Genomic DNA, 27,348 nt, shown 5'->3' with positions numbered 1-27,348 from the left:
AAAATGAAGATCTCTCCAAGCATAGCGATACACTACTGATGTCATATTTCTCTCAAAAAGCCTCATTATACATTTAGGGCATCCTGTTCTGCTCCTCCCAGCCTCGGATGGCTGAAGTTGTGGATCGATAGTGTTCTACTGCGGATGGCTCCAGCGGTGAACGGAAGCGTATTTAAGCCCAGAAATCCCATTACTGGTGCAGGAAGGGGGGGACGAACCAATAATACTGCACTCAGGGAGCCATCCTATCTGCTCTCACTCTTATTTAATCCATCCTCATTTTATGCTGTTGTTTCAACAATTGGGCCTCAGTAAGAAAATGCTGTCTGTTTTCGCCTCCATAATTCTCTCAGAGCCATAAATATCCAGAGCTGTACTGTAAGTGGGTAATTTCTGCCCTGTGTTTACTCATACGCTGTGATTTGATTTTGAATGGGCGTGTTGCTCTGCCCTGGACAGTAACTCTCCATCACTCACGCGCTCTCTTCTTAGCCCGGCTACTGTTTATTTCATGTCCTTTTTAATGATGGCCCCGATGCTGAGTTCTCACTGCTGTGAACTTAATATTCAGTTAGAGTTGCTGTAGCCATGGGAAAGTTAGTCTAATGGTTTGCTAATGATGCACCATGTATGAAGAACAAACACAAGTGTTCGTAATGAGTGGATTGTGAGAATACTGAAGGTTGATACTGTTTTTTTGCTTCTGCACCAGTGTGGCCTTAATTTAAAACCATGCTTGGGCGTGAATGAGCAAAGTGGCCTTAAATGTGTGTGCATACTTTTCAGTTTGGTCCTCAGCTGGCTGGTCTTCGTGTTCTTGGCTAAGGCAGCAGCCCTCACAGAATTCCCCTTTGAAGAGCTCATTGATGTCTGAACATTAGCATTCGCGGTGGGCGAGCGCGACAAACGGGTCGCTTTGCTGTTCCATGCCATGCCGCTCTGCATCCTCAGGAGCTTCTCAAAGGTCCTCCACGCTTTCTCTCCACGCTGCTGAATGCTGAAAGAGAGAGAATAAAGGACCCTAAGAAACCTGTGTATCGCTGCCTTCACAAAACAAACTCTCACACACACACAAATGCATGCACAATTAAACATGATCCACCTCAGAAAACAGCTTTTGTGATGCAGACTTCTAGAGCAACATGGAAGAAGGAGAGAACATCTGTAACAGCATTGAGTGCTGGTTATATTAATTGACAGCTGCAGTTTTTAGTAGCAGTATTTTGTCTTGTTGTACTCTTTCCTGTGCTCATTACAAACTTAAAAAAACTTTTCTCTGACAGGGTTGTTGTGTCAGAAACCCCCTTCAGTGTTTGGAAAAGCCTTTCAAATGGTGCTTATTCATACTGGCTTCATTACCCAGCTACTTTTTCTGTGGTAAAGGTGCAAAAAGGTGGAATTGCTAAAATTATAGCCGTACAAAAGGACTGCATTGATCTAGTTTTTACTCAATAATGGTTTTGCTTCATATCTTTCAGTTCAAAGAACTGACTTCATGAACGGAATTTAACATCTAGTGCAACAGAGTGTCCCTGTCAGGCATTCACCGAGGTCAAAAAGCAAAGACAGATAAGCAAGGATTATGTTCCACTCTGGTTCCACTGGGAAATGACATTAATGCTTTTTGTAAATAAGCCAGTATGGACACTTAAGGTAGGATAACACAGTGATGATTTAATCGAGCCTAGCAGAGATTCATATTTCAGCACTTTGTCATTCCCTGGGAGACATGTGTGTAAACATGTGTCTGAGATACTCATCAGGAACTTGTGAGACTAATTGTGTTTGCAGTGTACTCAAGGGATGTTTTTGTGATTTTTGCTTTGTGTGAGTATTGCTTTGCAAAGTAACACTCTTTGTAACTCTTAGATGCTCCACTTCGATGCAGTGACCACACTAATAAATGGACTACATTCAGTTCTGGCCTTGGCGATCAGTCGAATACTGAGACAAGAACTGTGGCTGATTAATTAACTATTTTAAGTGTACCAGTATAGCATGTTGACTGACTTGTGACTCGACTCAGACTCGACCTTAATGGCTTCTCAGCTTGACTTGGACTCGAGACTTATAAGTGAAATTTCAGCTTAAGAAAAAAACATCAACAAAACATAAAACTAGGAGTGGCAACCTGCAGTAAATTCATAGAGACTTTCATTTGCACTCTACTGTAATGGCATTCTACTGTAGCTCACAGCTGCATCAAGTTCAGTACAGCTTCAGAAGACCTTCAGTCTGATGAACAGAAGCAACATGCAGTAAATGTGATTTTTACAAGGAAAAAGGCAAAACAACTTGAAAGTGTTGGCTAGCATGTAGATTAGATAGCAAGTATGCTAGCTAGCACAGTAGCTATTTTTTCACATAATCTTCCTTTAAAACGTAGCTGTTAAGCTAGCGTACTTGTAATACAGACTAACTTTTTTCTTTCAGTTAAACTCTGCATTTACTGCGTGCAGCGCTCCAGTTCTGTCTGAAAGACTGGTTATTTAAAGCTGTGTCAAAAAGGGGTTTACTTTTGTACAATGCAATGCCTGCAGCTAATAAGACTACACTAGACTTTTTGAAATACTCAAGACTTGACTTAGAATTGGACCCCAGAGACTTGACTCAGCTTTGCATGAGGCAGCTTGTGAACATCTCTCAGCATCATCTCTCCTAGATCAGAGGTTCTCAACCTTTTCTAACCCACAGCCCACAGCTGACCGCAAACCTTCTGTGGCCCATAAGATTTTACCGACCAGATCTTTTAATGTGCAGACAAATATAATACAAGAATCAATGTAGCCTGTTAGTTTTGCTCAAGTTAATAATAAAAGGCAACAAAAAAAACCCTAATAAATAAATGAATATTTTCTAACTCACCTAATGAGTTAGCTGATGTTGTTCGACAGCTGCCAAGTGCTGGATGACATGCTGAAGAATGTCCAAAGACATGCAGTCAGGCCAATTGGAAATGCTGAATTGCCCCTAGGTGTGAATGTGTGTGTGATTGTATATGTATGTCTGTCTGTCTGTCTGCCCTGCGATGGACTGGCGACATGTCCAGGGTGTATCCTGCCTTCCGCCCAGTGACAGCTGGGATAGGCTCCAGCACCCCACCACAACCCAGGAGGATAAGCGGTTTAGATGATGTATGCATATATTTCTGAGGAGATTACATATAAGTTTCTAAAACTGTTCAAAAATAAATGATGTTGACCAACAAATTAGGTAGACCTGTTCATGATGTTAGTAATTTTTGGTAACATTTGGTTAAATTTCTACATTATTGTAAATTTAAAAAAAAAAATCATGGTTAAAATGTCTCTGGTCCCCTAGCAGCACCACTGCGGCCTGCAGGTTGAAAAACACTGTCCTAAGACATTCTCATGTTTACATACGTAAGTATTACACTTAATTTTGCATAAAACAAATGCAGCAAATAAACATATACTAAACTTTACCATAACATTCCGTTAGGAACACCTGACGTTTGAATATTAGCTGTCATAGCATTACGGTGTCCATTTTAGTCCAAAAACCAGCTGAACCAAAATCTATACTCACACATTCCACTTGTCCTTAAACAGGTCATGCATTATGGATTGTTTTTTAATTGTTGCACTGGAGAAAGGAAATGCATTGGACTGTTGTGTGCTTTCAGAGTGAGGAGTGTAGAGAGAAGGAGAAGAGGACAGTTTCACAGGATGGATTATTTATGTAGGCTCTGTAGTGGCTGTATAAGGAGGAGGGCAGTAGGAGGTGAGGCAGACGGCACAGGTTGAGTGAGCATAGAAAACCTTATCTCTCACAGACAGCTTCAACTACACAACGCAGGAGAGCTCTGGAGATATCAAGCTGTTTGAGAGTTTGATACACCGTGACCAAACGGTGTATTTCGAGCTCATCCCACACTGTAGAACAGAGTCGGAAAGAGAAGGAGTATGTGATTGAAATGAATCTGAATTTTTAGAGCTGCATATCATTGCTGTTGTAATAAAACCTTGAATCTCAGAAATGGGAACTGTGTAGAGGGAAAAATACATTTTCAACTTTCATGCACATTCATGTAATAAGATTTTATTTCAGGTAAAGCAATAATGGACCATTTCTATTGGTCTGTTCATCATAACATGTTCTTACAATGTGCATCTGGCATTTTCAAATAGTGTAGAAAAGAAAGGAAAAAATATTTAGATGGCCTTAAAAAGATTTTTAATTTCCAGTCAAAACGGTACAAGTTGTTCATTTAACAGGTATTTCTGAGGAGATTAGATATAAGATAACCCACTTGTGTAAGGAAGGGAAAGGTCAAAGGGAAACAAGTAAAAACAGAAGTTTCTAAAACTGTTCAGAAATTGTTGATTGATTAGAGAAAGTGAAACACCTAACAAACATGCAAGACCTGGAAGACCACCAAAACTGTCACCAGCAATAAAACAATTCCTTCCACTGTGAGACTGTGGAACATTATAGGTCTGAAAGGATGTGTAGCTGTCAAGAAGCCTGTATTGAGGAAACAGACAAAATATTGCAAATCAAACAATGAAGCCACTGGTGTTCTCAGAACAACCAACTGCCTGCCCCAGAGTCCAGACCTCAACATCACTGAATGTGTTTAGGATTATTTGGATTGTGAGAAGCAGAAAATGCAACCAGCTTCTAAGACTGAACTGTAGAGGTGTGAAAAATATCACTGCAGATTTCTTTGAAAAACTGAAAGCAAGTCTCCTGAAAAAACGGAAGCTGTTACTTAAAGACTGTTTTGACTGGAAATTAAATAAACGAAGGATGGTCTCTGACTGTGGCACAGTACTGTAGCATACTTAGACAAACCACTGACCACAAACCATTAAAGGGAAATTGGTCATGCATATGATCTATTTAAACACAGAGGAAGAGAGGCTTCCTGGTCCTGCTGATCTACTGCCCTGCAGTGTTAGTTACACATTTTTTATCTAACACACTTAATGAAGGCCTTGAGGAGCATCTGAACGTCAGAGGCAGGTGAGTTGGAACTAAACCCTCCAGGGCTGTAGATCATTGGGCCCAAGGTTAGGATTTCCTTTTAAGATACTCAGGATACTCATTCTGTCCATCAGCCGAGTTTTCTGAGTAGTGTCCATCAGAGAAGTTCCTTCCTCTGCCTTTTAGAAAATCAATACAAATCATTAGTCTTAGAAAACTGGACCGTCAGTTCAGTGAAACTTCATTGTCTGCATTTTTCTCTGTCTAGTCTCGCTGACCGCTTGTACAGCATTAACAACAGTATGAGCAGGTCCCACGGTTCTTAGGAGGCAAATTGCTCTAGCTCAGAGAACTCAGAGGGCTAAAGTTCTACATGGGTTTCAGCTTTGCACTACAAGGTCTGACCTCTCTTGCCTAAGATTCAGTAGTGCAGTGCAGAATACATGGAGAAAAAGCAAGAGGTATAGAGATGGCAGGATGTAAACACTTTTCACAGAGAACGGTAGTGATGAGTTCAGTGAGAGAGGAGTTCATGGGTGTCTTTTTTTCTCAACTGTAGTTATTGTATAATTCCGTGTAAGGTTGTGTTTGAGGTTAAATATGAAATCAGTTTTACTCTGACTCTCCACAGGTGTTAATTTATTAGCATGCCCAAAATAATTCCAACAGAGCACTGATTAAAAATGCATACTTTTTTCACAGAGCACTCCATGTGCAAAAATACCTCTTTTAGCTCCAGTGTAATGAAGATTGAAAAGCCACCAAAGAGCAGAGATCTTTACCAAGACAACTGAGTGAGTTGGTACCAGTTTCCTTGGGTGCAATTTGGAGATTGCATTGTTCTGTAAATCAGTAATCTGGAGATGGAGCAGGCCTTCCCCTCACTGTTTCATGCCGATCTCCAGGATACAGTTTAGCTTTTACTGTTTGAGCCAGTGACCTAATGTTCCTATTTAGCATCAGCTGCGTCACCACAACTTAGCCCTCCAGGTTTGTCACAGTTGCATGACATCTGACTTTGTGTGGGTGTAAATGAGAGATGCTTGAAAAGGCTTCCTATTTCTGAGAGCAGTTCTGCTGTCTCTCATGAGTAAAAGTTAGGATTTTGAAAAATGGTCATAGATCGTTAGAGTGTCCAGTACACCAATATGATCAACCACTCAAATGAACCTTAATGCACTGGTCTTTGAGACAGTGACCCCAGTGGTCTGGAAAGATTCAAGTAATATGGCCAGATAAGAGGAGTGGACCTTTATCTCAGTAGAGAACATGCACTAAGCATGTGGTGCTTGCTGATCAATCAGATTGATACTAATCAGTCATTTCATTGCTTTTGCTACTTTCTGTACAGAACTATGTTGTAAATCTGAAATTTGATGTATTTGCTATAATTTTAGCAAATGGGTTAGAGGCATCCCAGTATAAGAATAAAAATTTTGATCCTGAACAAAAAGCAGATCAAACAAAGGGAGATTCAGATAATTCTGTCCTGTGGAAACTGTCCATAAACAAAATTTGCCTTATCTTTCACTTTCACTGTTGTTTACTTATTTACTTGCTGTTTCCTTTTGCTCCAGTGGGGATACAATGTAGTCTGAGCCTGGAAATTGTTTGTTTAATTAATGACTCAAAAAATCTGGAGAGTTGAGCGTTGGGGGGTGGGGGGGATCCTTTGAAAAATGAGTAAACAGCCCAGCATGACTGTGCTGGGCTACTGTTGGGGAAATGCCCTGGAGAATATAATAACTATTAAGAGTGGCATATGGTCCAGCTGCAAACACTCAGGATATTACTGCTCTGGAAAAAAAGATGTTTCCCGAATGGCCAAACTATTTTGCTTGTTTACCCTGTATTGTTATGAGAATTCTCTGTGGTCTGATAACTACAACCATCTATGTTCTGAAGTCAACACAATTTTTAGCGATTTCTGCCTACTCATACTAGAGCCATTCTCAGCAATAGGCTGACACATTTCAGTGCAGTGTCACAATGACCCTCGGGGGCTGTGACTATGGTGTGTGCTAATGGTTGCAATAGCAGTCCCAGATTGAATTATTCTTGATACTTCAGCGCTCCTTGTCCATGCATTCAATTTGTGCTTTGGTGTTTTTCCCCCATGGTCGTCTTTCTGAAGGCTTTCCGTCCTGTCAGCACGTTACTCCAGCAGGCAGGTGGGCCAAGGGCTGGTGCTCCACTGGCCTCCCCTGGGATGGCCAATCTGGCAACAGACGGTAGACCATGTGCAGCATCACGACTCCCAGGAAAGGTAAAGCAGACGAACTGAGTTCCATTGGGAGAGGCTAGCTGTATAATTGAAGGCCATTGCGTTTCGTGTTCTAAGTACTGTTGGAAAAGACAGAATCGAGTGCAAAGTGATGTTTTATTCAAATGCTCAGAATAGCACCCAGAACCAGAGCATCCTATAGGAATGAAAATAGTGAAAATGAAATGAAACATAACCACAGTATAAAACAATTACTAACAAGTAAGCATACTGAGTGTGACCATTATGTTTCTGAAGCAGTTCTGAATAGTGCGCATTCTGTTTGCATCATCTGAACTTTCAGTTAGCTGTTATCACATAACGATGAATAATTGCAATATAATGGAGGAATTTCTGAAGCCACAAGAGTTTAAAAGCCAGTGAGAATGATTGACTGTATTTTTACTGGATTTCATCCAGCAATACAGTAGGTCTTCACAAAGCGCGCTCTGTACTGCTTCTGAGAGGTCAGTGCCAGTCACCACGAAGCCTGACAAATGTGAAGCACACCATTATTCGAGTTTTAGGCAGTATATTTCTCCTATATGCGTCTGAGTGCCTGCTGAAAAGACCCCACTCTATCGAGAAGAGAGGAGATGTCTGCAGTTGACAAGCGCTCAAGGAAAGTGTCTCATATGGGGACAAAGCACAAGAGACAGTTAGGGAATTATGGGGAGTTTGTAGGCGATAAGTGGCAGTCCCGAGGTGCCCTGAAACAATACAGATATACAGTGCAAAACAGACAGCATGAACGCTCATCAGTGTTTCTGTTAAACAGTGTAGGCCTTTGGACATTTCATATAAAAATTCACATGCCTTTGTATGGTTATGGATACATAACTATTCTAAGATTTATAAATCAGTGTAATTATGAAAGCCTATTTTACAGGATGTATTTAGAACCGTGGATACATTTTGTAAAAAAACCGCTGATTATAAGCCTTTTAATGGAATGAGTGTTTGCCATTTGGAATAGCATAACCCATAACCAATGGACTGGGGTTTACTGCTTGACCCTGTTTGCTAATTAAGCGTCAGACCTATTTTTCCAGTTGAGACCAGAAGGCGATTCACACATTCAGAATGTAAATTCTTCTCCTTGTTTTGTGGGTTATGCATATATAAGTGTGTTCAATTCATACAACCTGACATAAGAATGAAAGAAATGGGGCACATTTTTGCACGGGCACACTCACTGCCGTGTACTGATTGCACTACCAGACAAGAAGTTTATGGGCTTACAAATTTTTGAAAAAACTAAACGCCACCTGAAATACTGGCCGAAGCACATACGTCTTATTTTTATGAAGGAGTGTTTCATTTAAAGCAGTCTTGCTCAGTTGAGGCCTCATGCTGACAGTGAAATGTCTCTTTCAGTGTTAATGCACATATTGAGTATGTGGGTTTTGTTCACATAGCATGAAAATTGCCCCATATAGTGTGCCTTCTAGCCTGCACGCTTCGTGAGCCTCAGAGGTGAGCCACAGTGAGCTGTGAGTCTTTTCTCAAGCTTGTTTTCCTGTGGTAATGTACTGTCAGATTAAATTATGCTTTGGATAAAACTATGAAATTATGATGTTATGGCTTTGTTGGCTGTATCTGTCTTAGGAATGAACAACATTTGAAACATGTAAATGGCCGTTTTTTGTGGTGTGTATTTGGCCTTTAGTGTGGAGCCAGATGTACCCTTGCAGTTCCAAAGGTTTGAGCTCACGAAGCTCATAGCCTGAACTCAGTATCGCAGTCTGGCAGTGTGTGGTAATGGGTAAGAAATGTTTTCTGTCTGATGCCACATAAAGTCACTCGTTCGTCCCATCTTCTGTCATTTTCTTTGCTTTTTATTAGGGGTGTCAAACGATGATAGTAATTCATCGTGTTTTATCACATTAGTTTGTGTTGTTAATCACAATGAATCACATTTTACTTATTTGCTCTAATTTGATGCTAAAGAATGTGTTTTTCCATTTCAATAAAAAACAGTGTACTTTTTCATAGCTGTATGAATGGACGAAATACACTTCATGTGAATGTACTTTTTTTCTTCAATAACTCAGCACAAGCCTGAGTGTGAAAATAAAGTGAGCACAGTTTACAGTTTTCATCACAGATGTCCAGTGAGAGCAACAGTGGGTGCATGTTCCAACTCAGTTGTAGCCTTCTCGCTCTCATATCGCTATGTTTCGTATTGTTTCAGAGGGAGCTGTAGCCTCCTACTTTGCCATTGCTTTTGGTAGTTTGTGGGATTGTTAGTTTGTGTATCCATAGTTGTCCTGTGAGCTCTGTCCAGTGTAGTCTTCCAAAGATGTCCTCCATTGCAAATTTTTCTGATATTACTCGTGTTGCCGGCATCAGCGCTGTACTTTGCATTCAGACTCAACATACTTCAATGATAAACAAATTCATTGCATGACAGTAGCTGGAAGTAACTTTCATCAAGAGAGCCATCAATGAAGCCCCTCATTGAAAAAGAGGACCGCATTCATGGTGTCATGGCAAGAGTGCATGAGCAGCTGGGCTTAAGGGTGGAATTAAAGATGGCTCAAAGAGTCAGACTAAGAAAGTACGCTAATGCAGTTGAAAAATCAGTGGCATTAATAATTTATTGCATTAACATGTTAGTAATGCTTTAACATTGACGCTGCTCCTTTATATAGGTGATACTGTCTATATACACTTAGGCCATTGCCTACTGTGCCTGTCTTTGTAAGTTTTGAAGAATTCTAAATTTAAAATTCGATCCCTATAGGTTTCCTATTGTGTTAAAGCACACTGCACACTTTGACACACATACATCAGCCTAATTCAAATAATGACCTACATCTGGAGCACCCTTATCAAAGGGAATTACAATTCACACTTATCAGAGCAGTCAAAAGGCAGCAGCAATGGCTGAAAAAGCAGCCTAATGGGTCATTGTTGGAGGAATATGGGCCACGCCACCAGAGGAGATGGCTGTGTCTGTGTAGGTTAGTCTGAGACATGGTGGTTTGTGACACAAGGTCAATAATGTCCGGACAGATGTGAGTGTTTTCTTAAGAAGATTGATAGGCCTGAATCAGATGGAAAAAGGAGATATTCTCAAAGAATACAGTATCAACGTTTGGAATGAGTACATAACTTTCATTTTTATGCCTTAATGTAGTTTAACAGCTTATTTCAGTTCAGTTTTCAGCTTCAGTTTTCAGTTTCAACTGATTGGAAAAGAAAATTAGTTTCATGGTGGTTTCTTCTTTATTCTTCCTCCACCTTCAGTCACTCATTCATTTTGTTTGGTTGTTAGCCGTGGATTAGGTTCAGTTTTAAGATGATAATGTATCCTGCACTCAGTAAACCCTCAAACAGCCACTGAGGACAGCTTCTCCTTCGGACTTGAAGAGAACATTGTCAGACACAGTTCTTCAATTCAACATCCTGTGAACGAACCATATACAGGCAAATGCATGGTGTAGAGTCACTGACTAGACGTCGGGGGCTAGTGCTGACACTGGCATTAGAGTAACTCCAACCAGTTAAGTTTCATGCAGTCTATTTTAAAGTGACAGTACATTGGATTCAGACATCACTATACAACTCAGAGCGGTTCCACTGTGAACTGTGCATGAGTTAATTCTGCCTGGATGAGCGGGATGTCTCAGCGAGCTCTGAGGCAGCTAACTGCAGCTACATGATTACTGCTGTAATGTGGAGATCAATAGGCAAAGGCTACGATCAGCAGGCCAAGGCGGATGTCTCTGCACTGCATTAATGATGCATGTTGGGCTGGCCACAGTGCATGAGAGAAAACAGCCCACAGCGACTGATTGGTTACAGGCACTGGCCAGTTGGATGCTGGGATTGTTGTTTCTTGTCTTTTATGTGTGTAGCAAGGAAGAAGCTGTTGGAGTAAGGTGAGTGACTGCAGATGGTAACTGATGTATCGGCATCTTTCTCCTCCTGTCTGTCTCTACATTTGTTCCACTGCATTTCATTCATTTCATTTCTTCCCTTCTGTGTTGCGCTTGTCTCATTCATACAGTCGCTCTTGTGAAGTCACACCTTTGAGCTGCTCTGATTGGCTGCACTGTGAGAGAGGGAGAGAGCTCACTTATCCACGTCTGTTTATGGAGGTTTTTGAATGGTCCAGTTCTGTAGGAGAGCGGCTGGTTTTTCCTTTGCGTCTCATGGCTGAGGTATGATTTAGATTTTTTCTGCCTACGTGGTTGAGACCAATGTATGTCCCTGTATAGCTGTGTTTTTATGTGTTCAGAATTGTTTTCCTGTGTGTGGGGGAGGGATCATATGTGTTGTATGTGTGTGTGCTGACAGTGTGCACTCAGGTGGCACTTCTGCAGTGGAGCCTTGAGGCTTATGAGACCAGCATTATCGATAGCACACTTGGATGAACACAGCCTAGTGAGAGTGTGTGTCGGGGGTTGGAATTCTGTGGCCACTGAGGCTAAGTTATGCACTTGTTTTGCGTTTATATTAGGGGCATAATGATATACAAAATTGAAAATTTGATTCAAAATGATACGCTAGTGTCTCTATACATTTTAGATACAGCAAAAATTTAGCATGGAACTGAGCCACCAGAGCAATTGGTGCACTTCTGTTTTCTCTCATAAACAGACAGTCAGGGCCTTGTGCGCGAAACAAGCCATGGACCAGCTGGTACTTTGGACTTTGGAGTTTGCTGGACGCACAAATGAGACAAATTAAATTCAATGAAGCTGAAGTTTGCTTCCATTTGAATCTCCCATTCCACCTTAAATGGTGCGACAGATAGACTCGGATGCCTGTACAGGTGCCAGAATGTAACTGCTGTTCTGTTTAAGGTGGAGCAGAAAATTGAACCAAAAGCTGCCAAATAAGAAACCAACTTCAGCCTTGTAGAGATTCAGATGTGAAAAAACGTTTAACACTGTTTTGGTTTTGCCTGCGGGGCTAGTGTCAGAAAGCGATACTGACATAGGCTTATCTATTATTTCAAATTTGTTTTTACTATTTTATTTTTTGCTTTTACTATTTTTACTATAAAGCACTATTGACCTACAAAAATAGGTTTATTTTTTATTTTCAGTATATTAGGTGTTAAATATAAATGTTTGAAAAATATTCTACAAAGCTCTAATTATATACCACTCAGTTATATGTACTCCATGAGAATTTTTCAATGGCTGGCGTTTCGCCCTCTAGGAAAAAATGAACCCCAAAAATCATTTATGCGTAATTTCTGAAAAGCACAGTGATTTGACTGCGAGTGCGAGCATAGCATAAACCTCTGCCCACTTTACTTTGATAGTATGCACCCAGATGCCTCATATAACAGTGTTTTAAACCTGATTTGATCTGTGTTGACAGCAACTCCCTTAGTTTGTATGGTTCTGTGTGTGGACAAAAACACACTGACTACATTAAAAACTTATTAAAAATTATTGGAATGCCTTCTTTATTTGTTACTTACCAAGCTGAAGTTTTCAGAAGAGTTATAACAACAGCAATAACAACCAGCTTTACTAACTAAAGCTCAAAATGATCCTGGTAATTAATTGAAAAGTTAAGTAAAGCAAGTAAAAGTTCTCAAACATTAGTGGGACAAATATTAGTGTCTCTTTTCTTTGCATAATTCAGTATTTAGTATTTTATGTAGGTTAGTATTTTGTTGTATTTACCTCTTTTTGGATCACAGCTTGAAGTCTTGAAAGATGGAGTACATGAGTTTGCACAACTGATGCTCAGCCAGGTTTGTTGAATCTTCTCTTTTTAATGGCAGATTCTGGTCTTTTTCCAACACTTCAGTACATTTTTTATGCTTAATTTTGGAATGTACAGTGTATCTATACTCACAGACATTTTGTAAGCAAGAGACATTTTTTTTTCTTAGATTCAGATATTTGAGCACTTAACTCAACATTCAAGCTTTCTAAAGCAACATCTTTCAGTAAGTTAATGAAATTAAGTCAGGTGTGGCTTTCCAGGAGTAGTATTTGAAGGTCTCTTTTTTGAATGTGTGCATTTAGATTAGTGTTTTAACTTGGTTTGAAGAAAATGGGGGGCTAGATGGAAGTTTTCTAGTTTCCTATTGTGCAGTTGGACCCAGAGTATTGATTGATAAGTTCTAATACAGCCAGACATCCTGATAGGTAGGTAGATGGATGCATGGATGGATTGATGGATGGATGGATGCATACTTTGTTGATCTCGAAGGAAGGGTAGCAGCCAGTGGCAGTCACACAGGACAGTTATAATAATAAGGGTGATACAATATAAAATAAGAATATATACAAAACCCTATCAACAGGCATATATACAAATAGACAAAAATATGCAATAAGATCTATAACCTGAGATAAAAAAAGGCAGTGCAATAATGAATGTACAAGGAGGCATGGGTAACAGCATATAATGACCATACTGAATAAATATGTGCATATATTGGTACTGAAATAAAGTGTCTAGGTGTGGAGTGTCCAGATGTGCAAGATGTGTGATAAGGTGCGCAGAAAGTACAGTGTGTACAGTAAGTGTCCATATGTGGACATAGATAAAATAAACCTGTAATTTAGCATGAGAGATTCAGTCCTCATGTTATGTATGTACTATGTATGATGTACTTTTGTATACAGTTAAGCACAGTTTCCATAATACAGTTAGATAGAGGTATTCCAAGACAACTTTTGAATACTGTAGCTACCTACGTACAACACATACTGGACATGCATAACCTCACGTCCTGACCCTGTATAAAAACCAAAATGTGTGTGTGCGTTTACAGTGCATTTATACATGAATGCATTAACACTGGATTTACAGCACTCTTCTTATTTGATTGCCGCAGGAGCACAGTTTAAACCTCAGTCTCGCAGGGCTCCAGTTCTTCAAATGAAGCCACTCATCTGAACAGCGTATGTAAATAGCAGATGCCGCTGTGCTAAACATGTCTTATCCCCTCTGAAATGCCAGAGCATCACTATTCACCATCTCACTGTGACCTTTTTTCTAATAGCCTTGCATGCATGTGTAATGTAGGTATTGCATTAGTCATGACTGAGGGTTATGAAGCACGGCTGCTGAGGGAACATTCAGGGGAAAAACACAGTTTATACTTACAGGATTAGCCTTCCACGCCAGTATTCCCACAAAGACCAAAGGTCTGTTCCAGAAAGCTGTATATTAGAATTGTGTATTGTATGTTTATTCATAAGGCTAATGGTCCATAGAGCATGTTGTTTCTTCGAGCTTTGAACTTCAAGTCATGATTTGTTTTTGTAAGCTGTTGTTTTGATTCTAACATTCTAGTATTTTTATGACTTCGCAGACTTTCTCTAGAGCTCATAATCCGATTAAAGCGTACTCTTCTACAGTTGCCCCAGACTGCGTAGATAATAACATGTTGATGGGGTGTTTTGTTTTCCTCTAAATAGACAGAACAGCCCTATGAGGCAGCTTCAGCTTCAGCTCTCCCACTTACCCTCTCCTGCAGACTGAGTAGAGCGGTTTCTCCAGGCTACGCCCCCACTGCTAATTCTAAAACTGTGCTTACCAGAAGAGCCTCCTCCATCTTAATGGAAAGCAGTAATGTGGGATGACGGTATTGTGTGATTAAAGTGTGTTTCCTTGTTCTAGTTGAGGGTCATGGACATGTCTGGTCAGTGAAGTAAGTAGTGCATTTACAAGCCAAAACCAGTAACGATAAAATTGGTGCAATTATGTTCCGTTTGTTTGAGTTAAATTGAAGCGATTTTTCAAGTGGACAGTACTGACTGATGTTGAGTGATTGAGAGTGAGTAAGTCTTCTTTATGTTCTTTTTTTTGTTTTCTCACTTTACATTCATAATACCTTAGCCGGCGTTTTAATTATTTCTTCTTGGTGGCGGATGCTTGTAAGGATACATACATATGTGGTTCAGTCTGGTTGAACCTTGGATACTTTAACAGGACAATACAGCAAATCATGTGTGCTGATTTTTGTTTGCCAACTAGAGGTGCCCTCATATGCCTATTTATCAGTTTATATTACATTCGTACAGATTTTTTTTTATTCTGATTTACTCCTCACAATACATACATTTTTGACTTTGGCAGCATCATTTATTGATACTGAACATGTTGATACCTTGGCCTGATTGCTGAATTGTTAAAATAGCCTGCCATAATGGCATATTGTGTCGTTCCTGTTATAGGCTTGTCACAATTTACATATTCACAATTATTTTAGCTGACTGCTAATTTTTCCACAGTTGTCAGCTTTCACAAAGATATGTGTAAGTCGCAGCAAGCAATGTAAACTGGATGTGCCTTCAACCGTTGGGTTGTGGCAAATGCATGGAAGTATAGGTGTATACAAAAGTTTGAACACCCCCAGTCAAGTTGCAGATAAGTTAACACATCCTCTACAGAGAACACACTTAATATAGCATTTTTCTGCTAATTTTAGTGCACAATTTGTATTAATTTCTATTAGTTTCTTTCAGCGTTACCATGGCAGCAGCGCCAAACAGAAGTTAAAGCCTGTAAATGGTAGAAAAGCAACAAATCTCACTTTTTTTGTCATCTCGCTCTAATAATGAACAGCTGAGAGCTGATCAGAGTTAATGATCTTCTCAGCGAAGGCTCGTTCTGACCATTAGTTTGTTTGCTGATGACGCACGTGACACACGTGATTCATTCACGTGACGTTACTGATGCGGGTCATTTCAGCACGCCGGTTCGTTCACTTTAATGACAGAGTCACGTACCTAAACGAGTGTGAACCATCTTGTCAGATAGATCAGATTTGAGCAAAAAATTGGATTTGAGCAGTGAGGCTTGTAATGTGAACATAGCTTAAGTTTTGGGGATTTGGAGACCTCTCTGGTGGAAATGTGTAACTGCATACAACATGCAGAAGAACATGTGATAATATCACTTGTCCTTCTGACCCCTGATGGCCCCTTCTGAGCAGTCTGATGTGTGTGAGTGTGTTGAAAGCATATTCAAAGAGAGCTCAAACTTGGTGAAGGACATGTCTTCCGAGGATCTGAGTGTCATATCTTCATCAGTATAATGTTAATTTTACATTTGAAACCTTGACATTGAGCAAGCCCATCTTTTTGAACCTCTGTGTGTGACGTTAATACATAAAGATGTGTGACTTGTTTATTTGAGCTTCTTTCTGTTGTTAGTTGGGAGCTACTAAGTTTCAACTAGGAAGCGAGATTACTAATCAGCCAGTATGGCCACTTGTGCTGATAATAGTTGCATGTAGTAAACAAACTGCACTTGCACATGTTAATTGCAATTGTTAATGTGGCAGTTAATTATCAGCTAATAACTTGTGGTTGTAACAGGCCCACTTGTGCTCACATGATGCAGAAAAATGAAAATAAAAATCTAAAATGACTATGCTCAAACTCAGCAAATTTAAGCTATTGCTATCCCTGGATCCTGTGTTTCCATCTCCACTTAAATGAACAGGAAAGGAAAAGGCGCTATGACTGAGGAATTTTGCTTAGTCAGAACCCAGTCTATATATAATATCATATTTCTCCCATAGCAGTGTGGAGAGGTTCAATAGGCCTACCTGGACAAGGGCTTAATCTGTTGCATGAAGTCTAACTACTTTACCCAGACCTGTAACCTCTGACACATATGTGTATATCAGATAGCAGATGGATTAAACTGGTACTGTTTTTCCTTCAGGAATTTTACCAAAAAGTAGATGCTTGTCTTTGTAAATGCTGCCGTACATTATGCTCAGGCCAGAGAGAGGCAGTTCAAATTAAAATCTATTTCCTTCCTCCTAACACCTGAATTGCTTCAGTAAGATGGATTGGAATGAGCCGGTGAGACACCGCGGTGTTGTGGATAGTCAGTGAACAGAACATGATTACAGCCCTTGAAATCCAATAATCCTAATCAATCCCCCAGCTCTGTTTATTTTCACCTACCGTTTCATTGCAGAGCAGTGGCCAGTCTCTGTCTTTCTTTTTCTGTCTTTATGTCTGTCTGTCTGTCTGTCTCTCTCTCTTTCTCTGTTTCTCCCTCCCTGCTCTGATTACCCTATTCATCACCCTGTCAGAGTAACCAAGTCTTGCCTCTGGAAATGAGAGAAAAGAAGTCTGGGAAATACAGACAAATTGAGGCAAAGAATCCATCTCATGGACTTTATGTAAATGCAGGTCACTTAGAAACAAAATGTGCAAAAACAGTTAAAGATTCGTTGGTATTTTTAAAAATTAATTATGTGTCTTTCAAACTACTAGAGCACTGCTTCTCAGTTCTGGTCCTGGAGGCCCACTGCCCTGCACCTTTTGATGCGATCCCTGCTCCCAACACACTTGATCCAACTAATCAGCTCATTAACAGTCTGTTTTTCAGTTAAAGTGGCTGAGTTAAAGCAGGGAAAGCACTAAAATGTGCAGGACATTGGGCATCCTCAACCAGGGTTGAGAAACACTGTACTAAAGCAGTCAGCAACTATCAGCAAACATAAAGAGTCAGTTGACCATTAACTAAAAATTCTGAGACATGTTTAGATTTAATCAGTATTTCATACTGATAATTGATGACATATTTATTGTATCTGGAAGAGCAGAATGTTTAGGCAACACTGGACTACTGTGCTAATATATATATTCATTTTACTGCATTTTCAATCATACAGAATAAATGTTCTGTTTCTCTGTAATGCTAACCCAGGTAGATGTAGTCTTAATTTCTATTCTTTAAAAATGTTTATGTTTCAGTGTCGGTACTGGCTTTGGCAGATATGCACATGAATTTCTTACATCTGCGTCGACCCACAATTTTCATGTCGGTGCATTTCCTCAAAGGCATACACAGATACACTGCTTCATTAGGAACATGTGTACAGCTGTTCACATATGCAGTTATCCAGTCAGCTAATCATGCAGCAGCAGCGAAATTGATAAAATTATTTGACTGTTGTTGCTGATCTTTATGGCCACAGCTTTAACCTTCTAATGGCTGCTATCAACATGATCATGCACCTCGTCACAGAGCACAAGTTATCTCAACCTGGGTTCCATGAACATGTTAGTGAGTTCAGTACTTAAATGGCCTAAATGGCAGTCACCAGATCTGAATCCTATAGAGCTCCCTTGGGATGTGGTAGAACAGGAGATTCACAGTATCAAGGTGCAGCGGACAAATCTACAGCAAATTCTGTTAAGAAATCATGTAGACGTGGACCAGAATCTCTAAGGAAAGTTTTCAGCACCTTGAATCTGTGGCGTGAAGTATTCAGTCTGTTCTGAAGCTAAGGGGCTCGTACTCTGCTAGAAAGAGTGTAATATACTGTGTTTTGGGTGCTAATATGCTTGTCAGCAGCAATGGACATTATGTTGATCACCTGCAAAACCAGCATATCATTGCTGTCTAACAAAGTATCTCCAAAAATGTAATTTTACAGGGACCAAAATGTTCTTTACTTTTAATGTCAATGTAATGAGATTTTTTTCCAAGTAATTTTAGATCTTGTCTTTTGGTCCATTCATCATGAACTTCTGACACAATGTAAATCACAAGAAGCAGAAAAGATTTTCATTTTGGACAGCGATGATATGTTGAGTTTTCGATGCTGGTACGCTGACCAGCTAAACCAACACCAGATCAGCATAAACGAGCATAGACTAACTTGGACCAGCATAGAATTCAAGCTGATCTAAGTTATTTTTTTCAGCAGGGCATCCACTGACCAGTTAGAGTATGTTTTGAAACAAGTGTGAAGGTTTCATGGATATGTGTCGCTCAAAACCTGAGACTCTTCTTCCTCTCGTTCTCCACCCCTCCACTTCTTGCCATCCATTCCTGGCCATGTCGTTTGAAGCCTGGTGTACAGTGCTAGACAGCATGAAGAAGTGGCAGCCATCCAGTGCCATGCTGCATACTTATTAATTAACCACTCTTTAATATTCTATCCATTTATGCTTGGTTTGACATAAGTGCCTCCACTTGCTCAAACATTGCTGTGCACGCCTGGGCTTTAAGAACTGTTCACGCTTCACGCACATCTGTACTTACATTCATGACCGAAGTACATGAGAAATTTTCTCAGCTTTCTAGTCTGGACTGGAGCAGTCCAGGGTTTAAATGGCATCCCCCTGAACTACAAACGTCTATGCTCTAAAAAGCACTAATGGTGATGTGAAGGATTCATCAAACGGAATGCTAATGCTGTGTTGACTCTTTAGATGCAGCCTCTCAAGGTCTGGCCCACTGCCGAAGTGTTGACTGGACTGGGCCGAGAAGGCTGGGGAGAGGAGGAGACGGGAGGTGAAGGATAGCTTAAGAGATTAGAAACTCCCCTGTCTGCTTTGGAAGGGTCGACCCCATTGTCAGAGCGCTCCCAGCAGGGTAGCTGCTTAAAAAGCTAGCTAGCATTAGTGGAGCTGTCTTCCTGTCAAAGGAGTTAATCTTCCCTCTCCCTAACTTGGACTGTATTTCCATCCTGTGTTGCTTGTTTTTGTCACAATGGACTTGGAGGATTTAGGACATTTGGCAGCATTCTTGTTTTTGGGAGGGAAGGGGAAAGCCTGCTAAGTAGCTCGTTTTGCAGCACAGAACAAACATGAAGGATGATACTGTCCTCAGTCTGTATGGTTTATGAGAAATAATGGCTCTGAGCTGTAAAGCAGACCTTCTCATTGTCTTTTTTAGAGCCTACCTGTATTAGCGTTAATGAGCTATTGTCAACAGCGCAACAAAACACTGGATTCTCTTCAAGAACTGAAAATCAAGGCAATTAATGGTGATCCTTCTAGCATGGTTTATGATCACATTAAAGTGCTGTTTGATGTTAAGTTAATCTGTGGCCTAATGTTGGATTCATTCACTAATCCAATAAAGTATTTAGGGGGTTAGCCAGTGGTAAGCATTTCAGTATGTTTGGGCTTTTGCACTGCAATCTGGCCAATGCAAAACAGTGGCTCATGACAAAACTTGAGAAGCAGTGGACGGAGACATTAATGGAACAGTTTGTCTTCGCAATATGTGGACGTCTCGTCAATTTTATGTCAGTCTTTATGGAGACAGTCAGTGCTGCAGTGAGCTATAGAACTTAAATGACTTTTGCACAACTGGCAGTCAGTTTTATCCCAAAACACACAGATGGAAAAACATGGTAATCAGATGCTCCAGTAATATGGTGAAAATTGTATCAGAACATTCTGATAATACTTGCAAAACCATTTCCATCCAGATATTAGTGAGCTAAGCAATGGACTCTTTGTATGATTTGTGGGGGCAAGATTTATGGAGATAGATCTGCCGTGGTGATGGCTGGGGGGTTGGGTGACTGAGATATAAAGATATGGGGGAAGGGCTTTCACCGTCCAATTTAGCAAGAGGGTCACACACAATGCTTATCTTTATAGTCCAGAGAACATGGGCTGGATATTGAGGCAGCTCATCCTTTGGCACTGACTTTTCCACATTCTTCTAGGAAATATGGGGGAGATTAGATCTACACTGTATCACAGCTTAGTTGCTTTGCTTTCTTTTTCACAGACTGATCTCGAAGTGTCTTCGTCCTGGGATCATTCATTTATAGATTGAGGTTTTATGTACTGTTTTTGGCTATAAGAAACAAATGCTGAATTAACTCTATATAAAGGTCAGATGAATAAGGAAACTGAATCTTGCTTGGTTTGGCAGATTTAAGGGGCAGTTACAGATATAAGGGGTTTAGAGGGTTATATAATCCTCTAAAAACGGTAGTTATAATTCTTTCAAAATGTTGATGACTCTTTTTTGTTTTGTTACAATTCACCAAATGAATTTGAACTCATTTCTTCATGACGTGGGATGCACAATAATATCGGAATCAAAATTAATGTCAGCAGATAATCAATTTTTTTTTATTTCCTGCTTTGAACAAATGTTTAGATTTGACCAATATTTCAAACTAGGTGAGGGAAATATTACAATATTTTATCAATACTGTAATATTTATTTATTGTAATAGGCCTAGACAGTTTCTAGGCATATCATGGATATTGTCAGTACTTACAGACCACTAAACAACTGTATGTTTCACAAAGAGGGCATATTTAGTACTGTTTAATTGGATTCAGGGCAGTGCAGTGTGAAATGTTAAATAATAATCATTGTATTTATATGTTTCTGATTGCAGTTTTTAAATGTGACATTACTGGTACTTTGTGTCTGTACGTCAAAATATCATGATATGAATCATGACAATGTCTTTTAAGTATTGTGATATACTGTTTTTTCCGTATCTTCCACCCCTGTTTCAAATCGATATTTGATTATGTATTTATTTATTGCACTTGACAAGAGTAAATGTGTAGATGATGCTGGGTGACTGTACTAAAATGTCTTCATGTTATTCATTTTACAACAGTTTTACCTGTATTATGCTAAATTATGTACTTCTCTGCAATACTAATCCAGGTGGATTTAGTTATTGTTTATAAATTTTATAAATGTGCATTGTCATCATCAGAAAAGCACTTGAACAATATCAGATATCTGCATTAGCCTGCGATTCTTGTATCCCTAGGAGGCCTGTGCAATGTACATAGTCAACATCAGTGAGACAAGCTGTACTGTCCATGGTGCTGGAGAATAGGGCATGACTCGCCTGTCTGGGCGGACATTACATCATGAATGCATGTCTTCATGTACAGCCTGTTCTTCTCTGTACTGATAGTGACGTGTTCTGCTGGCCAATGCTGTCACATCCAGCGTTGATTGTTTACGGATAAGTAATGGAAGTCGATGTGTTGGTAGATTTATGGATTTCTTTGTGGCTTTATGGAGCATGCTGTGGGGTCAAAGGGTCATCAGTACCTCAGCCTTTAGCCCATTCAATATCCAGCAGCCAGCATTTTTCAGTAATGCTTTAGTTACTAAGGACTGCATATCTTGCAGTTAAACAGCACTGCTTGTTGAAATGAAATTGCTTCCTTCATTTGTGAAAAGCACAATAACTACTGAGTCAGTGCTGAAGCTATTTTCCAAAATAATCATGACTCAGTGAAAAATAAAGCTGCACTATTAATAGTATAGTAATGTAAATCAGTGTTTCCCAGTTCTATAGACGACCTCTACTGCATTACCTAATGATCTTGTTCTATTTCAGCTCAAACAAGTGATCAAGGGAAAATATAAAACTGTGAACCAGTTCTTTTCAGTGAATCAGTCTAAACCTCCCTGTAGCATCTTTGCAACACTTGCATCGATTGGGTGACTTACCATTATAAAATGTGAATGCAGTCTTTTGTAATTCAACCTCATACATCGCAACATAAACCACCACATATTAGGAATTACCTCTTTGAATTTGCTTATGTTTTTTCTCTATAGTCTGTAGCTTGTAGCTTCCTGGTCTGTGTTTGTGCTATGTGCACGCAACTTCTAGGGCTCTCTACTAGAGAGACTCTAAAGTCGAGGCAGAGACTCGCTGAGCCAAAAGAATCGGAAAAGGGTTCACGAGCCAGGACCCAGAAGCCACTGCGGCAGTCCCTGACCGAGCCGAACCTCATCAATTCTCAGACGTATTCGACTCAGCATAACTCAGTTGAACCAGTTGATGAGCCTCTTTCTGCTTTGTACAGCTGACAATGAGCCAAAAGCTTAAAAAGAGCCAGTCCCAGAGTGCACTGCTACTGCCTTCCCTGACCGTATGGAGATCCAGTTATTCAAGAGGAGATACAGCAGAGCACTCAGCCAGATAACGGAAACAAGCAGACATAAAATAAAGCATAGGATATTCAAGTCCTTGTATTTATTTTCCGTTTTATTTACCCTGAGGGGCAGAGGAGTCAGGATATTGTATTAGTAATAGCGTTAAACCTCTGGCTTAAACACAGATATTTGAAGCTTCAAACAGCTGTTCAGGTAACGTTTGGAGTTGTACAGTTAGTCCTAAAGCAAATTTTTAAATTTAAATCCTGTCTTTAAATATTATTGGCTTCTTAGCATGTTAGCTTTTTGCTGACCTGGCCAGCCTACTTTAATGAGGGAAGAATATAGTCCAGTTACAGAGAATATAAAATATATACTAGATAAAGCAAACCTATTTTTTAGTCTTCACAGCGTAAAATATGTATGGTTTTGTAATGTAAACAGAGTGTATGACCCCTTTCCTCTAGTTCATGGCTGCTAAACCCTTCTCCTGGGGACTGTTCATAGAGACTTGGTTTAATAATACTGAGTCGGTCCACTCCAGAGCACCTGCCCCACCATGTAAACTGATTTGATTCATTGAAATGAATATATCAAAAGAACTAGTTTGGTGAAATGATTCAAACTAATGAAAGCTATTCACACAAGACAGAGTGCAGTTGCTGTGTATGCAGTGTTCAAACTACTAATGTAACCACTAATCTCACAACTAATCCAAATGAAAAAGTGCAGTCAGAAGAAACAGTTCTGCAATTCACACTTTCACCCAAACTGAAAGGGTACTGAAGAAGTCCCAGTAGTTGCTGTTGCAAGCTCATTTTGCGCTTCTCTCTGTGTATTGAGCTGAGGGTGCTCTCTAGTACAGTGGCTTCTTGGCAGTACGTTGAGTCTGCATTTCTGTATTGCAGGTGTTGTGTCTCCTCTGGGTTGTCTCCACTGTAATAGAGCCAGATAGAAGAGGTCTCCTCTCCTCAGTAATGGAATCATTTACTGGCTCCGGTGGGATACAAGCCTTCCCTGACCGTATGGAGATCCAATTATTCCGGAGAAGATATAGCAGAGCAGCACATCCTCCTCCACAGGATGGAGTGTCCTCTAAATGGATAATTGGGAAAATCATGTGGGTGTGTTTGTACTAAGTGGCACTGCTTGTTCTGCTGCTGATCAATAATTTTGATTAATAATTTATAGGTCAGTGGCCGTGTCAGGCAGTTGGAGCATGATGCCAAAATGTAATAGGTGTTCGGGTTAGTTAGTAAATCAGTGGAAATGCCAGTGAGCTCTACACCTTATCTTAGTCACAGTGTTACAGCTTTTGTTATTCCTGCTCCAAAACATCTAATTCAGCTCCTCAGTTAAATTGGGATTCAGGCCTAAACCTGGTGTTTCATATCATTTGTTGTGTTATAGTAGTATTCTGTATCCCAATATTCTATCCTTCAACCACATTGGCTTGACAGAATTCACAATTTCCTGTATATTTTTTATGTTTTTGTTCATCAGTGTTCTCTCACTGCAATATGCAGCATGCATTTGCCAGATACGTCGTACAGCCAGCCCTGCTTAGAAAACCAGCATAGACCACCATGGTTGGTCACCAGCAAAACCAGCATATGTTGTGTTTTGGATGCTGGTATGCTGGTGAACCAGCATGACCATGCTGGGTGAAAAGCTAAGCCAGCACTAGACTGGCATAAACCAGTTTAGACCAGCTTAGACCAGCATGAAGTTCATGCCAGTTGATGCTGTTTTTTTCAACAGGGAGTGGGAATCCCTGTGCTGTCAACCATTCCTGACTGCTAGCCACTGATCTATAGACTAATAAATACAACCAAGTTAGCATTAGTGTAGCTTTTACGTCAATCATCAGTTCTATTTTATTTGATGTCTGATGTCTAGATATATAACGAACTTTTAGCTTTTTTTAGCTTTTAGCTTCTTTCCTCCTCTTCTATTGAGTCATTTCTGTCATTCAGGTAATCCATTTTGTCCATTTTAGTGATGATTTGAAGGCAGCTGCAGTGACATTAGCCATCTGGTTCTTCACACTTTCAAGAGACCTCATCAGAAGGTCTGAACCAGAAAAATCTCACTCTATAGGTGACTCTGGCACTGCTGTAGGATGCAAGTAGCATGTTTACAACAACAGTAGCATGGCTACATTTTAATTTTGGCCCTTTAATTATTATCAGATTGCATCAGGTGTGTTAGGCCAGTGATTTGGGTTTGTGACCCCCTTCCTCTAGTCCTGGGCCCTCATTCCAACTCCTGGACTTCTGCACTCTTCTTCACTTCTCCTGAAGCATACTACAGGAATCTATGTCAAGTCAGTTTTGTTTATGTCAGCATGACAAACTCCATCACCATGTTTTGAAGACCACTATGTTAAAGGAGGGAAGACATGTGCTGTGAAACCTGAAGTGCCTTCTAGGATTTGAATTTGAAAGCTTTGCCTGTATTTCACAGGATGTGTAACACTGGCCTGATGTTAGAAGCACATTGGTAATTTCTCTTGCAGTGTAAATCCTGCGATTTGTGGTGACAGTGCCTTCTTTAATGACCTCTGTCTTTGCTTCCCATGCAGCTTGGGGCTGTAGCTGTTATGACATTCCGGTGGTCGTGTTTTTGCACAAATGTGCTTTTTCTGCAGGCAGTCGTCGTCTTTCCCAGACCCGAGCAGACATCTCTCACCAAACCCGGCCATCATTTGTCCATCATCTGAAGTTGCTGTGTCTGTGAATTTTTGCCTTGTGGAATGTTTTTACCACTTTGTAGTGATTCGTTTCAGATGGTGTTAAAGCAAGGAATGAATTGCTGATTACCTGAGTGAAGAAATTGTGCAATTTCAAAACAGCGCAATTTAGTGTCACGATATCAGCACAGCAAATTCCATTTACTATCTTATTACTTTCTCATTATACGTGATCATGATTTTGATGAGGATTTTACAGGGACAGATCCAAGCGAGCACTTACTCTGATGGAGAAAGCTGATGTAGTATTGAGTGATAGCTGTGAGGCTAGTGCGTTATCTGTCTGCTGATTAAATGTGATAAAAAGGCCGGTTTGCCTCTGTGGCTCAGAGGTAGGACAAAAGGTTCGTAAATGCTCATTCTGATGAGAGCGTTCACTCAGAGTTGAGTCAGATAGTGTGCTCCTTCATTTCTCTAGTGCTGTATAAGCAGTATGAGGATTTTCTCTTTCTCGGCTTAGACTGAACCCTTGGATCTTTAGTGAAGGAAAGCCATGAATACAGAGGGCTCACTGGTCACATTGTATCATCGGGGAGATTTGAATTTTAATGCACTTTTATCATATGTTCATGGGTGAGTGGTGGAGGGGTGGGTGTCATTCTTTTTTTTTCATGACCTCACGCTGGTGTATTGTTTTGGTTTGGTGATGAAACTGTTGACCAGATGACCGTAGTGCCCTATGGATCGTCCTGTCTGACAACAATGGGGTGCCAGACACAAATTTGTATTTGTATAGTTTAATTCACGCTCACTAAAAAGAGGCCTAGCAAAATACAACTGCTCCTTTTGAGTGGTGTTGCTAGGATACCATCAGTGTGCAGATGAAATCCCCACTGTGTGTCTTACTCCAGCTGCAAAGCTTAGACATTACAGTGAGAGAGAGAGAGAGAGAGAGAAAGAAAGAAAGAGAGAGAGAGAGATACACACAGGCAGAGAAAAAAGTGAGTGTGTGTGTGTGTGCGCGCTACTGTGACACATGCCTTCTTCAATTCAGCAGCCGTAAACAAATGCATCTATTCTCGGTGAACGGCCAGAAACCCATTACTTCTCTGTCTAGCTTCCAAAGTAAACTCCATTTAAATTCAAGTCATAGTGCTGAGTAACAAAAGCATTATTTCAGTCACTTCTTTGACATTATTCACGAATGCATTTTTTTCCACAAAAGTTTGAAGGACGCATCATAATCCAGGATATTCATTATACATGCAATACCAAGACAAAGTATGCAAGTTTCATTGCTTTGATTAAAAAATTCAGAACAAGACTATGATCTGCAAGAATGGAACCTTCCCATAGAGAGTTTGCTGAAAAAAAAAAAAACACAAATCATAAAAGTGATTTTGTCGGTTTTACATGCCTGTGCAGATACTGATTTAACTTGACAGAAATGCGTGATCTGAATCGGACAAGATTGGAATCAGCAGATTTTTGCTCCGAACGTGGTTGTCAATAGATCTATTTATTATCTATGCACACTGATATTAGAATCATATCAGTATCTACAGATATATATTTGTTTAAAAATATATATTGGTGTCAGACAGATGTTTACATTTGACTGATATTTGAAACGGATGTTTGTAGACATATTTATTATTCTCTAGAAAAGCAGAATGTTAGGCAACACTGAGCTACTGATCTAAAATCTCTGCATTATATTTATTTTACTGCATTTGTAATCCTCTACAGATTAGTGTTACATTTCTCTATAATGCTAATCCAGGTGAATACATACATTTTATAAATTAATATA

General features: G+C 40.0%; 1 protein-coding gene across 5 annotated transcripts in view; it reads left to right on the top strand.

The window, feature by feature from the left end:
• Positions 1–27,348, top strand: part of cntn1a (contactin 1a) — an 81,485-nt gene that overhangs the window by 5,731 nt on the left and 48,406 nt on the right. The window contains exons 1-2 of one of the 5 annotated variants that reach the window (XM_036576313.1): positions 11,042–11,100; positions 11,229–11,382. The exons of 1 other annotated variant lie outside the window; for it this stretch is intronic. The gene's annotated coding sequence lies outside the window, so the exon portion shown is untranslated. Of the gene's footprint in view, positions 1–7,144; positions 7,217–11,041; positions 11,101–11,228; positions 11,383–14,771; positions 14,850–27,348 lie in introns of those variants that run through there. 3 more of the 5 variants (XM_036576312.1, XM_036576315.1, XM_036576314.1) reach the window with 3 other exon arrangements.

Source organism: Colossoma macropomum, unplaced genomic scaffold (assembly GCF_904425465.1).
Source record: "Colossoma macropomum unplaced genomic scaffold, Colossoma_macropomum, whole genome shotgun sequence".
Classification (NCBI taxonomy): Eukaryota; Metazoa; Chordata; class Actinopteri; order Characiformes; family Serrasalmidae; genus Colossoma; species Colossoma macropomum.
This window is presented reverse-complemented; position numbering and strand designations above follow the sequence as displayed.